This window comes from Chrysemys picta, chromosome 12 (genome assembly GCF_011386835.1).
Source record: "Chrysemys picta bellii isolate R12L10 chromosome 12, ASM1138683v2, whole genome shotgun sequence".
Taxonomy (NCBI): domain Eukaryota; kingdom Metazoa; phylum Chordata; order Testudines; family Emydidae; genus Chrysemys; species Chrysemys picta.
In genome coordinates this window covers 31,690,905-31,703,338 of record NC_088802.1, presented here as the reverse complement: position 1 = coordinate 31,703,338, position 12,434 = coordinate 31,690,905, and positions in this window count along the sequence as shown.

The following is a 12,434-nucleotide window of genomic DNA, read 5'->3' as shown; positions in this document are numbered from 1 at the left end:
TATGACATGGACGTGGTCCATGTGAAGGGACGTGACAACCTGATAGCGGACGCATTGTCCCGGAGAGGGAGCCCTGAACTTCCCCAGGTCACTGGTCAGAGTGACCCCGCTCAGTTCAGTCTCGAAGGGGGGAGAGATGTGACGGAGCAGGGAGCAGGGCAGATTTGACCTGGGAATGTTGCAGGGGGGTTGCAGTGGGGATGTGGGACTTCCCTTGAAGGAAGCTACCTGAGCTGTAACCTGAGCCAGGAACGGGGGTGGGGAGAATTAACACCTTCTGCCCGGGAGACTGAACAAAGGAGAGGAGCAGCGGGAGGAGTTTTGAGTTAGTTTCGGTTTGGGCTGGGTGGTGCAACGCAGGGAACCCCAAGCTGGGGTCTAAGCTCCCTGAACCTCCCAGAGGGACCTAATTGAGGGGGTCTGGTCGTACCTACACGCTCTGCTTGAGACTGTGTTCCTGTCCTTAAATAAACCTTCTGCTTTACTGGCTGGTTGAGAGTCGCAGTGAATCTCGGGAAGAGGGGTGCAGGGCCCTAACTCCCCCACAATCCGCAACAAGGGGGATCAAGGCTGGGGCAGGGGGTTGGGGCACAGTGGGGGTGAAGTCTCCGGCTGGGGGTGCGGGCTCTGGGGTAAGGAGGTTGAGGTGTAGGAGGGTGCTCCAGGCTGGGATCAAGGGTTTCGGAGGGTGGGAGGGGGATCAGGGCTGGGAGGGGTGTGTGGCCTGGGAGGTGGGGCTAGGGGTGCAGGCTCCAGGTGGCGCTTACCCAGGGCCGGCTCTAGCTTTTTTGCCGCCCCCAAAAAGGGCGGCCGGACTGCCAAAGCAAAAAAAAACCAAACAAAAATAAACAGCAGCCGCAGGGAGCACGTGGAGGGCGGCCAAGGCGGCTCGCAGGGGGGCGAAGGGCCGCGCCTGCCCACTCCCTCCACCTGTGGGCAGCCAGGCGCTGCAGCTTACTCACAGCCGGGCGAGAGGGGCTCCCCTCTCCAACCTTGGAGTGCCTCTCCCAGCCGGGCAGGCAGAGCCCTGGGGGCTGCAGGAGGTGCTGGCTCAGTTGCTCCTTTAAAGGCGGCTCGGCCGTGCCAGGCTCAGAGCGGTGCGGGAGCGGAGGCCGGTGCAGGAGGCGGGGAGTGGCGCGTCCCGGGGAGCCCGGTGGCATGGGGAGTAGCAGGGATTGCTAGTTCCTGCCCCCGGGCTGGGGTCCATGCCCCTGAAGGGCTGGGTTGGGCTGGGAGCGGAACATGGGGAGCCAGCCAGGAGTCTGAGAGGGCTGCCAAAAAAAACCAAAACCAAAACCCACGGCATTGGTTACAGTGTGCCGTCCCAGGCACGTGTTTTCTCGTCTGGTGCCCGGAGCCGGCCCTGCGCTTACCTCAGGCAGCTCCCGGAAGCAGCAGCATGGCCCCCCTCTGGCTCCTATGTGGAGGTGCTGCCAGGCAGCTCTACAGGCACACTGCCTCCGTCTGCAGGCACCGCCCCCCGCAGCTCCCATTGGCCGCAGTTCCTGGCCAATGGGCTGGGAGCTGCGGAGTCAGCGCTCGGGGGAGGGGGACGGGCAGAGACAGCGTGCAGAGCTGTCTGGCCGTGCCTCCACCAGCAACAACAGGGAATTTGTCTAGCTTTAGCTTCCAACCACTGGGTCTTGCTCTGCCTTTGCCCACTAGATTAAAGAGCCCTCTACAATCAGAAATAATTTCCCCATGAAGATATATGTACACCATGATCAAGTCAATGCCTAACCTTCTCTTGAGTAAGCTAAATAGATTAAGCTTCTTACGTCTCTCACTGTGAGGCAAGTTTTCCAAACTACCAATCATTCTTTTTATTCTTTTCTGAACCCTTTCAAATTTTTCAGTATCCTTTCTGAATTGTGGATATCAGAACTGGACAGAATATCCAGCAGCGGTCTTACCAGTGGTCTATATAGGGGTAATAGCATCCTCCCTTCTCCTACTTGATATTACCCTGCTTATACATCCAAGGACTGTTAGCTCTCTTAGCCATGGCATTGCACTGGGAGCTCATGTTCAGTTAATTATTCACCATGCCTTCCAAGTCTCTTTCAAAGTCTTAGTCTCCAGGATACAGCCTGACCTCCCAGCTTGACTCTGTCCTTTTTTGTTCCTAGAGGTATGCTCTAACATCTGGCTGTATTAAAACATGTTTGTTTGTGTCCAACTTATCAAATGATCCAGATCACTCCATATAATGGCCTTTCCCCATCATTATTTACCACTCCCCCAATTTTTATGTCATTTGCAAACTTTACAAGCAATGATTTTATCTTTTCTTCCTGATCTTTGATAAAGATATTGAATAGAATTGGGTGAAGAACAGATCCCTGGACCCTGTGGGACCCCACTAGAAACTCTCCCATTGGATGACAATTCCCATTTACAACTACTTTTTGATATCTACCAGTTAAAAGATTTTTAATCCATTTAATATGGACTACTTTGATTTTTTTATAGTGGTAATTTTTGTCAGAATGTCATGCAAATTTTAGATGGTACTGTGATGAGGACTGGGTGAGTATCTAGATAAATAGAAAGACTGGAGCATTTGGGTGCCACCGCCGTACAAATGAATAATGTAATATAATCATGCCAGATGAGAATCTGCATTATAGTAGTCTATTTGTGTTCATGTTGTATCCTGGCTCAGCCTATTTTTCTTTTTAAACATCAGTGGAAAATAGCATCTCTTAAGATGAGCTGGCACTGCAGCCATCCTACATATAGCCTATTCCATGCCAGCTAGATGAGAGAGACGTCTCAAGAATGAGAAACTGCTCCTTTTGTCTTCTTGAGGAGCAATTGCCCACCCAACGCATTCCTGGCATGCTGCATGAAGAGCTAAAAAAGGGTGCTTCTCCAATAGAATGACAATGCTAAGATGTAAGAATTAGCTAGAGTCTGCGAGTCCCTCAAAACTAAGAGGGACAGCACAGGTGGGCGTCCTCAGAGTTAGTATGCTCAGAGGGGCAAGAGAAAACACACTTTTATGAGTATTCCAGAATAGATCCCAGGAGAATATCAGACCTTGTGTGCTTTAGGAGTGCTCTAAGTATCAGGTGAAATTGGGTTTGTCCTTTTTTGTTTGTTTGTTTCTTTAAAAAAAAATCTTTTCTGCCTCTCTTTTTTTTTAAAGCTTTGGAAGTAAAAGGAACATCAAACCTTGCCTTTAATTGATGTCTCTTTGGAGGGCAAAGTAGGAGGGTGGGAACTTTCTCAGGCTATAAATGAAGGAACAGGGGTTTGTGATCTTTAGCCAAGAGCTTTTCTCCCAAATGTTTTCTGTGTGCTACCAAAGAAAGATACTTGAACCTCTGATTATAAATCCTTTCCCATCTCAATCAGGTTTCAGTTCCTTTGTCCTTAGGATTGCATGAACATACAAGTTCTCTTATGTGCCATATAATCTGCTCGTGGGTAGACCATATCTCAATTTCCAATGAAAAAACATGCTGGGAAAAAGCAGACATTTATGCTTCACAAACAAAAACTTTGTTCAACTCTGACTTTGCTTTGCCTGTTACCTTAAAAGAGAGCAGTTCTGCAATGACGGGGGTGGAATACAGCACGCAAACTGCTCTTCAGCACAGAGCTGCATTCTCTCAGCTTTGCACAGAGCAGTGCATGTCACAAAGAAGGCAATCAAGAGACCACACAGCACCCGTCCGGCCTCATTCATTGCACAATGAACTGAAAGATTTGCTCCCAGAAAGATAAAGAACCAAAGAGCAACTGTGCTCTTCACTGTGCCTGTAGGGGTGCGCTGGGTTGTGTCTCCGCTGGGCAGAATGGCTGAGGAAGACCTGACTGAGCAGGCTGTATTGCGTTTCCCATACAGAGTGACATGCACTCCCCAGTTCCTGATAACCAACACTAGCAGACCTCAGGAGGCAGGATCCTAATCTGCCTGGGCACACACTCTTGGGGCCATGACGTGCCATTGGCTGCACTAGTGCTGTTGCATTCACCCTGGATCCTGTACTTGTGCATTAACGGAGCCTCCCTCTCCCCCCATACCTTCTGATTATTAATCTCAGTGATTAATTCCCTTCACTGTTACAAATTTGATTCTTATTTCCAGTTTGCACTTTGCTGACTTCAACTTCTATCCATTGGCTTTTGTTTTCCCTTTGCCAGAATGAAGAGCCCTCTTGCGTTGCATACAGAGGGAGCATGTGTTTCTCTTGGTTGGTGGTGCTGGGCAGAAGGTCTTGTGGCTATTACTTGGAAGTGTGTAGGGTCTGTGGGGCTAGCAGGGGGCTTGTGTTTGGGATATGGGAGTGAAGGTAGGGTTACCATATTTCAACAATCAAAAAAGAGGATGGGAGGAGCCCCGCCCTAGCCCCGCCTCCGTCCTGTCCTAGCCCCGCCCCTGCCCCTTCCACTCCCTCCCACTTCCTGCCCCCTCAGAACCCCCAACCCTCCCCCCACTCCTTGTCCCCTGACTGCCCCCTCCAGAGACCTTCCCCACATCCTAACTGGCCCCCTAGGACCCTACCCCTACCTGTCCCCTGACAGCCCCCCCCCCCAGAACTCCTGACCCATCTAAACCCCTCTGCTCCCTGTCCCCTGACTGCCCCCTCCTGGGACCCCTGCTCCTAACTGCCCTCCAGAACCCCACCCCCTACCTAAGCCTCCCTGTGCCTTGTCCCCTAACTGCCCCTTCCTAAGACCCCTCTCCCTAACTGCCCCCCAGGACCCTACCTCCTACCTGTACCCTGACTGCCCAAAACCTTATCCACCCCCCCAGAAAGCCCCCCCCGAACTCCTGACCCCCCCCCCCGCTCCTTGTCCCCTGACTGCCCCCTCCTGGGACCCCTGCTCCTAACTGCCCTCCAGAACCCCACCCCCTATTTATGTACAGGCGTGACTACCTGCCCTTTCCTGGTTACTATACGCGGCCAGTCCGCATCCACATCCAGTAGTTAAAATAAATAAATAAATAAACTAATGATTTAAATTGGAATTTCATCCATTAATAAGTATTTATTATATAGTTAAAACCATTCTATTGAAGGGCAGATATTAAATAACACTAAATATGTTAATGTTCAAAACAATATTAAAAATTTGAAAATTTAGAGCATGGAAACCAAAATAGCTAAAATTTAGTTTTGGCAAGATACACGGAATGGAAACTCCGGGATCTTTACCTGTCACTGAATATAGCCATCATACCAATAGTGGAATATAAAACAAGTCTACATATACTCTCCTTAAAATTTTTACTTCTGTCCATTCCCAATAATTGTAACAAATCATTATTACCTTCACTCCACTTGCCACGCGCCCCAAGCACAAAACCAAAGAAGTGGACATTTTTACCTCCCGTTAAGTTTTTAATTTCTTCCTCTAACTCAAGATAATAAGCCACCTTCTCACTGTGGGCTTGTTCCAAACTTCCGGCATTATCCTCCCATCGCACTGTAACATCAACCACCACTGCTGTATCTCCTTTTATAAATATAATATCCGGCTTTCTTAACTCACCCTTACTATTTCTCAAATGGGGCTCTATCATTGCCTTCCACCCTAATTTACCAACCTTATCCACAACTGCAGACACTACTCTATTATGCCTTTTTATCCTAGCATTCTTAGTCTTATAACATTGTCCTGAGATATGGGGAACAGTCTCCCGCACTTTACCGCACCATCTACAAAGAGCATTCACACCTCCTCTTCCTCTTGCTAATGTCTCCCTAGTAGGATAAATATTTGCCCTAAGCTGCAATGCTGCGATATACGCTGACGATTTAACTTTACTAGAGTTTCTAAAAATCGAATTACTAATTAAATCATTTTTAAAATATTTTATCCCTATTCCCTGACATCTCAGTTCCGACCATCTTAAAAATTCCTCTTCCCTCCATTTCTTGGGATGAGATGTTACTGCACTAAATGACAATATTTTATCCACAAGATTTTCTCCTGCATATAGATAAGATAGGTCCATCCAATCATCTCTCGAGACAATATGTCTCCTCCATTTACGAATTAACATATTTGGGATTTGCACACTAAACTTAGTGAGAGCTAAACCACCATCCCTACCTCTAGAATAAAATATCCCATCTGTGGTACACTGAGGTAAATGTAAAATCTCTTTAACTATTTTTCTAACTAACACATCAAGATCGTCTAAAAGATTAAAAGGGGGTTCTATTAAAAGAAGATTATAAAATAGCTTCGGTAAGATGTATGTCTGTAAAATTAATATTTTTTGGGCCGGTTTTAATGGGGCCTTAATTAAATTCTCACTCCAATCTTTCAATTTTTCTTTAAGTACCGGTCCCCCTACACCTATCCAGGGATCTATTCTAGCCCCTAAATATTTTTCAAAATCCCCTGGTTGAACATATTCAATCTTCTCTGACCCTATCTGCCAATTATCCTTAGGATTAACTACATAGGTTTTATGTTTAGTTAAAATATGAAAGCCTTTCGTTTTCTTCACATTAACAGAGAGATTAGTATTTTTACAAAACTCCTCTAAGATACCCAAATTTTTGATCATTCCTTTATATGAGCTACTTAAAATTGCCACATCATCGGCAAAAGCCAATGACGTGACACTATTACCCTTAACATAAAAACCACTTCCTTCTACTTCTAATCTAGTTAAAAGGGGATCCATAGCAATATTAAACAAAATTGGGGACAACGGGTCACCCTGCTTGACCCCCCTCCTAATTAAAATAGACTCAGTAGCTTCATCACCCACCCATACCCTAGTTGTGCAATTATCATAAAGGTCCCTAATAATATCTATAAAATGTTCATCTATACCAAATCTTCTCAACCCGGCTATTATATGTCCGTGTCCCACAGAATCAAATGCTTTAGCCAAATCTACGAACACTATTGCAATTTCATTCCCATTTCGTTTAGCCCCTTTAATCAAATTATCTAATATAGCAATATTTTCCTCACACCCAGGGGCGGATATAAACCCTTTTTGTCTACTACATATCTTAACTGTTTCCACCAGTCTTTTTGCTAATATTTTGGTATAGATTCTAATTCAAACTGACCCAATTGTCAATGGTCTCCAAGATGTTAACTTCTTCATTTCCTCCTCATCTTGTGTCTTTGGTATTAAAATCGTTCTATTTTTCTTAAATTCATCTGGTACCTGTCTATTTAGAAACCATATATTAAAAATTTTTGTAAGTATTAAGGAGTCTAAATTAAAAATATCCCACAAATTGCTCACTTTTACTTTATCTGGGCCAGGAGCACTATCTTTTCTTATTTCTGTTAAAGCTATTCTAATCTCATCCACAGAGATCGGACTCATTAATATATCATTATCCGCATTCTCTGTGGATGATGGCCACCCTATCATATTACCATGTCCAATTGTTCCCAAAATATTTACATAGTATTCCTCAATTTCTTTCATAGGGATAGCACACTTAGCCTTATCTGGCTCTCCCATTATAATGCGAGTCAATCTTCTTCTATCCTTATCAAATAATTGTTGATAGAATTTATACTTAGCTTTCTTTGTAGCATATCTCCTAATTGCATTAAATTGCTTCCTTCTCCCCTCCTTTCTAATCTTCCCTTTTCCTTTATTCCTCAACTCTATTTGACTTTCATTTCTAGGGTCCTGTCCCTCTACTAATGAATAACATAATTTTTCCAACATTGCCCATCCGAGAGCTTTTGTTAAATCCTCCTTTAATAATCCTTCAATTTCCCCTAAACTATTTATTATTTCTCTTCCCTCCCTACTTTGTTTTCCCCGTTTACATATTTTCTCCACTAAATCCACTTCTGGATGTCCTTTTAGTGGGAAAATCCTCTCTCTTGGGGGCGGAATTTCTAATATATTTACTCTAATGTCCTCTACCTCAGTCACTTCCTCCCTATCTCCTGTTACCACTAACTTCTTCTTTGCTAATTCTCGTCTTTTATCTGATATTTGTTTATTCGTTTTGGTCCTCATCTCGCTCTCAATACATTTATTTATATTCCTTTTCCCAATATATTTCCTTTCCAACTGTATAAGCTGCGCAACCTCATCTTTAGTCCATATACGAGATCTAGTCGATCCCTCTTTGATCTTACTTTTAGCAGCCATATCTTCTTTTCTTTGCTCATTCCTCACAGCAGGGTGTCTATGTCTACAGTGTTGGCTCAATCCAGATCTAGTATGAAAACCAAGCCCACAGACCGAGCACATATGGCTCTTCATTGGGGTATCCGCCTTCTTGGGTATGCACTTGGGGTAGTGGCAAGCTATATTATGATATTGAGAAGATTTTCCACATTTACTACATACAACTCGTATGGCTTTACTTTTATGAACCACATTAATGTGTTTGGCCCATTTACCAAATGTTGGTAATATCTGGGGACATATTGGACAATTAAAACTATCAACGGGATACTCTAAATAAAAAACCCCATCCTTCCACGAACTACTTTCTAATATATTTATATTACTACCAATACTGTTAAGATCCTTATTACGATCCCTATTAAAATCAGTACTTGATTCCCTAACATATGGATCATCAAATGTACTTAAATACTTAAAATCTGGATTAAAACTGTCCATAGTTAAATCATTAAAAGTGTCCCTTGTAAAAACCATCGGTAAGATAGATAAAATCTCCTCACCATGATCATCACAAACATTCTCCTCTACCTCCTCTCCATGCTCCACTGGGAGGACTTGATTCTCACTCTCATTCTCATGAGACTTCATTATAGTCCACACCATTTTATCCATTGGTCCAGCGACCCTGATCACACCCCTAATATATTTAACACTGTCAGCCGGGGCATCAAAGCCAACAGCGGGGGCGTTATTAACCCGGTCCAGCGCCAATCCGGTATAAAAATATAAATTACTTTTTTCCATAGCTAAAAGATTTACCCTTCTCAGGGGGAAACTAACCCTTTCCAGGGGGAAACTAACCCGTACCTGGGGGAAACTTACCCTTTCCAGGGGGAAACTAACCCGTGCCTGGGGGAATCTAACCCTTACCAGGGGGAATCTAACCCTTACCAGGGGGAATCAACCCGTACCTGGGGGAGGCTACCCTTACCAGGGGGGCATCCATGTGGCACCATATGGGGCTGCCCAACCCCATCCCACACCCCACTAAATGTGGGATGTGGGTTCGTCCTCCGCAATCCGCCTGGCTATCCAAGCCAGTTACCGACTCTCACCACGAGGAGGTAGCGGTTGGACTTGCAATCCAGAGGCTTTCCTCAAAGAGGGGTCCCAAACAGCATAATGTCGAGCTCTAACGGGCGTGTAAGAAAAGGCTCAGATCTTGGTAGGGGTTGCCCCTATTGACCGGGCTCACGCCCACCCCCACCTCACCGATAACCCATTCTCTCACTACCCTCAGGCAATGTTTCCGTCCAAGCCCGACAGCTGAGAGGGTCCAGAGACGCATGGAGAGCCATTAAGAGAGCCTCCCTGTGCCTTGTCCCCTAACTGCCCCCTCCTGAGACCTCCCCGACCTGTACCCTGACTGCCCAAAACCTTACACCCCCAACCCCCAGACAGCCCCCCCGAACTCCTGACCCATCCAACCCTCCCCCCTGCTCCCTGTCTCTTGACTACCCCCCCCAGAACCTCCCTGCCGCTTCTCTGACCCCCGACCCCCTTACTGTGCTGCAGAGCAGTGCGCTCGGAAGCTGGGGAGGGGAGCAGGGTCGGAGCTCCAGACTGCCGGAGGCCGAGGCGAACGGCAGGCCGGCGATCTGCGAATGCAGGGAAGGAGGGGGAGGGAGAGAGAGGAGGGGACTGGTCTCAAGTTTCAGGGGAGAGGAGGGGGAAGTGAAGGAAGGGCTCTGGCTGCCGGAGCCCGTGCGAGTGGCAGGATCCGGCCGGCTGCCCTGTAAGCCGCGCACGCTCTGCATGGGGGGGAAGTCTGGACATTGACAAATTCCCCCCGGACGCTATTTTTAACTCAAAAAAGCCGGACATGTCCGGGGGAATCCGGACGAATGGTAACCCTAGTGAAGGGCACATACTGGGGTGAAGGTGGGAGAAGGAGAAGAAGAAGGCAGGGGAGTAGAGGGCATGTTGAGGGCATGCAGGGCCGGTGCAAGGATATTTTGCGCCCTTCCACCTTGCTCCCCCTTTCCCCCGTAACATCGGTTCATTGAGGGGCAAATCCCAATGAGCCTTTATAGGCTAGGGTTACCATATCTCATAAATAAAAAAAGAGGACCCTCCACGGGCCATGGCCCCGCCCATTTCCCCACCCCTAGCCCCGCCCCAACTCCACCCCTTCCCCACCCTAACTCCGCCCCCTCCTCCCTCCCACTCCCAGCCAGGGGGAAAGGGCTGCCCCAGTGCTACCAGCTTCACGGTTTGCCGGGCAGCCCCCAGACCCTGCACCCCCAGCCGGCGCTTCCCCAGCGCAGCTGGAGCCTGGGAGGGGAAGCGCCCAGCCGGGGGCGCAGGGTCTGGAGGCTGCCCAGCAAACCGTGAAGCCGGTAGCGCTCGGGCTTTGGGCAGCCCCTATGCCTCTGGACCCTGTGCCCCCAGCCGGGCACTTCCCCTCCGGGGCTCCGGCGGCTCTGCGTAACTTACACTGTATAAGTTACACAGAGCCGAAGAGGAGCAGAGCCCCCGCAGCTGGAGGCTCTGCTCCTCTTAGGCTCTGTTTAAGAGCCGGGCTGCCCCAGCGCTACCGGCTTCAGGCAGCCCCCGTGCCTCCGGACCCTGCGCCGCCGGAGCCCGGGAGGGGAAATGCCCGGCTGGGGGCGCAGGGTCCGGAGGCAAGGGGGCTGCCCGAAGCCGGTAGCTCTTGGGTAGCCCGGTTCTTAAACAGAGCCTCCAGCGGCTGGGGCTCTGTGTAACTGACACTGTGTCAGTTACACAGAGCCCCGGGGGCTGGAGGCTCCAGCCGCCTCGGCTCTGTTTAAGAGCCGGGCTGCCCCAGCGCTACCGGCTTCGGGCAGCCCCCGTGCCTCCAGACCCTGCGCTCCCAGCCGGGCACTTCCCCTCCCGGGCTCCGGCGGCGCAGGGTCTGGAGGCAGGGGGCTGCCCGAAGCCGGTAGCGTTCAGGCAGCCCGGCTCTTAAACAGAGCTGCCATTTTCCCGGACATGTTCGGCTTTTTGGCAATTCCCCCCGGACGGGGTTTGACTGCCGAAAAGCCGGACATGTCCGGGAAAAAGAGGACGTATGGTAACCCTATTATAGGCCCCAGGGGCCAGTTGTGCCTAGGGGCTGCTCCCCAGACCAGGTTCCCCCCTCCCTGCCCCCTGAACTCCCCTGGAGGGCGCACAGCCCCCCCCACGAGCCCTCCCCACCCCACCCTGGCAGCCCTCACCCCGAGTCCACTCACTGGCTTTGCTGGGCTTGGGCCGCTGCAGCAGCTCGGCAGGGAGGAGCTGCCTTCTGGGGGCTCCTGCAGCAGATGCATGTGGGCAGAGGCCCCCGTGCACCCCCACCCGGCTCTTCCCTCGCTGCGCTCGGGGTCTGCGGCTCCTGGGAGTTTGAGCCGCCGCCGCCCCTCCCCCTCCTGGAGCAGTCTCAGGGTCCCGCACCTCGGCATGCGGCTCACATGCTTGGGAGCAGCAGAGCCTGAGTGTGGTGGGGGAGCTGGGGGGTACACGGGGGCCTCTGCCTGCATGCATCTGCTGCAGTCTGCAGGGGCCCCCCGGGGGGGCGCCAGGCCGCAGCCTGGGCAGGAGGGGTAGGGGGGTGCGACTGCTCCCTGCTAGCAGCGCCTCCACCTTTGCACGGCTCCTGCCCCCCTGCGCCGCGCTGGCTCCTCCATGGCTGGGGCTCACCGCCCCTGCAAGCCCTATGCAGTATTATTAAACTGGTGCCCCTATGCCCGACGGCAGCCTGAGCTTCCAGCCCAGCGGTGGCGGGGGCAGGGGCAGAGGGACAAGGCAGAAAGAACAACAAGACGCCCGGCCCGCCTTACGGTGGCGGAGAGTCACAGTTCCCCGCAGAGACCCCTGTACCCTCTCACTCACACAGAATGGACATGCAGAAAGTACCTAATTAAAAGCACTAAACTTGGGAATAAAAAATGTCAGTCACAGGTTTTTTGATATGCCCTGAAGTTTGTCAGACATTTATTTGCTAAAACTTTGTAGTAAGGGTGAGTCAGCTGTCTTGCTGAATACAACATTAAATATTATGGAAAACATGATGCAGCTCTTCTCTTTTTTACATTTTCTTAATCAGTATTTCTAAGCTGATTTTATATTTTAAATGTACTCTTAATCCTTCATAAAGTAATCATTCCAGATTACTACATATTTAATTAACCAAAACAGACATTATTTTAAATTAATCAGTCACAGAGGTTTAGTGTGTTCATAATAACGTTAATTGTTTTTGGAAAAAGGGAACAGTAATTTACTATGTGTGATCTCCATAACAATACACGTTTATGAAATTTCACCAACTTTAAAAAATATGTTT